The sequence below is a fragment of the Theobroma cacao genome, chromosome 4, assembly GCF_053813885.1.
Source record: "Theobroma cacao isolate CCN51 chromosome 4, ASM5381388v1, whole genome shotgun sequence".
Taxonomy (NCBI): domain Eukaryota; kingdom Viridiplantae; phylum Streptophyta; class Magnoliopsida; order Malvales; family Malvaceae; genus Theobroma; species Theobroma cacao.
This window is the reverse complement of record NC_142642.1, coordinates 884,096-887,040: the sequence shown is the minus strand read 5'-3', so window position 1 is coordinate 887,040 and position 2,945 is coordinate 884,096.

The following is a 2,945-nucleotide window of genomic DNA, read 5'->3' as shown; positions in this document are numbered from 1 at the left end:
CCAATTCCTAGACTTTGGTCAGTAAACTCATTTTCTAAGGCATTCGATCTAATTTATTTGAATAATATATTTTTTTATCTGTGCACGAAGTTTTAATGCCATTTGAGTCTATTAATGATCTATTAATTAATTGATAATGACCACAAAAGCCATCCTAATTGCTCCTGACCCCACTTAAAAAAAAAATCAGACTTTAATTGCCTAACAGCAAAAACAAGAAAAAACATTCCCTGTCGTTTCCGACATCTCAACAACACCGCCAACTCAATAAACCTATCGTTGCATTACTACTCACCTTTGTACAACTCAAAAATCAAAAACCTGCAGCCTTAAAGTTAAATCACTACCCTCCAAAACAGTCTCTATTCTTCGTTGTCCGATCATGTCTCCCTCATTAACACCTTGACATGTGGTAAAGAGCAAATTGAAAAGCTTAGAAATATTAAAATTAACATTGAATCAAATAATTTAGTGTTTGTACTTTGAGAAAATGTTAGAAAGAGAAGAAAGATCATGGAGATGAGGTATATAGGAGCTATCTTCTTTCTGTCTCTTTTTTAAGTGGGATGAGGGGTTTGTTTTATGATCTCTAGCTTCTTTATTTTTTTGTTAAGTCAATGTCTTTATTGATGTATCAAATAGATTGTAGCTCTGGAAATTCGCACAATTGACCCCACCATCACCCAACTCTCATCCCATGCATGTATTACCCCGAATACAAACATTACATAACAACATACATTAAACCGCCAATCTTCTCAGTACAACATTCATTCACTTGGGTAACCCCACATATATGTAGGACAGAATTGTCACCGTTTCGTGCAACCACGCCTAACATGTGTTCATCGCACCAAAACTTCTAACAAAACCTCCCTCTACTTCTGCTGTACTTCTTTCTTATAAGTGTTCCCATCACAACATTTGACCCCCACCAAGGCATTTCATCATAGACCATACGATTAAAAGGCAACCTCAAACTGTCATTACATCCTCTTAAAGTAGCATCTAATCTCCACCTTACATTAACCATGGCAATATGCATTTACTATACCGTAATAGCATTGACTTCCTCCAAGCTTCTCTCACCAACCGGCACAATAAACTTCATGAAATGCTATCCATTTATCAAACTCTCATGCAATTTGAATAACCTTAATTTAAATGTAATTCCATGCAGTTAATTTTAAATTCTGCACAATCCGCTTCTTGCTGCCTTTCAAAGCCCACTGCCCTTTCTCCGATACTAATAATAAAGAGGCCTTACCAAAAAACAGCCACGAAATTTTCTTCTCCTCCTCGCCACAGGTAGCATAAACATTGACAATAGAACAGCCAAAAGTTTATCCCCAAGTACCTGTCAGAACCCTTTTTCATCTCAATTCTCTATCTCTACTTTATCAGCCACCAGCTTCACCAACATATATATCAGAGATTGACAGGTTCGACATCATCAACCCCCAGCAGCTGCAGTCATTTCATGGCTAAATTGTGATCAACACCAGCTCTAGACCGAGAGGGCTTGATAGCTCTCTCAACCTCAATACTATAGCATGAACGAGGAAAAACAGTACCAAATACCTCAATCCCATTGTCAGTTTCCTGCTGATAATACGTGACTTTATCACCAACATTGAGACCTTTAGCAGGAACAAAGTCTCACCAGCCCTTTTGTAGAATTGGCTTTGCATATCCAGTTTTCAGGAGGGAGCAAACAAACGTCCAGCTGCAGCCATTATCATCCCTACCTAGCAACTCTATGGGATTGCCTCCATAGAAATTAGGTAAGAAGGCTAGACTCTTTGTTGGGATAGCCAATCTTTTGTATATATCAGTGTGAGTTAGGGACTTTGGCAAGACTCTTTTCTTCATTGCTTGAAACATATACTACTCATGATTTCTATTTTCTTTGACTTTGAAGCAGGGCTTTGTCTATCCAATCTATTTATCAGAATGAATTACATACGAAGCTAAGCCAAGGCCAAATCGGGATCTTTATCTTTTCTGACCTATTTAAGTAGAGCCCTTTGTCTTTTTTGGATAAGCTAAAAGATTAACGATCTTATTTATGTGTTTTTACCCTAACTTCAAAGTCTTGACAAAACGGCAATCCAAAAACGTGAGAATTGATGATGCAATTTGACACACACACAAGAAAAAGAATCCAATACTAAAGCAAGCCGCTGTTGGCTAAGCAAGCCATCCAATATTGAGAACGACACTGACCCCAGATTTAGCTAGACATCCAGCAGTGTTCTGCAGCCTTAGATAGCATTAACGATGTTTTAATGCAAGGGTGCTGATTGCTGAGGTGTAGAGAATCAGAAAATTTACCCTGCAGGATGATTCTTAGTCATGGAAGAACCGCACTAACGATATTGTGCTTTGGGTTCTTCCAACGTAAAGACCTAGCATTTTAATGAAGATTGAGGATAAGCTTGTGCTATATCAAACATACGTCTAAATAAAGATAAATAATGAAACGATACAATTTAAGAATGCAATCTTGGGAGTAGGGAGCGAACTAGAAATAGGAATTATATGGTCTTATGGCTGGCTTTTTGGGTATTAGGTACAACAGATTTGCCTATAGTTTCTAGTGAAAATTCGAGGTTGGTCTTGAGTTTAAAGACTATTTTACTTGGTAGTTTGAACTGAATCAATAAATTGGACACATCCATTCCACAGTAATCTGGTGTAGGCCCATTGAGGACTGAACCTTTTATGTGTGCTTTGCCCAATCTAATAGGCCCACGTATGCCCTCGTTGATAACTAGAAGTCAATAACTAATGATTAATAGAGTTTATATTTGATGCACAGATAATATATAATTTTTATACATTGTTAGTTCATCACAAAACATCATATCATTTATAAATATAATAAAAGTCTTTATGATTTTGAAAATAAATATAATTTTTTTATTGTTTTCTTTAAATTTCTT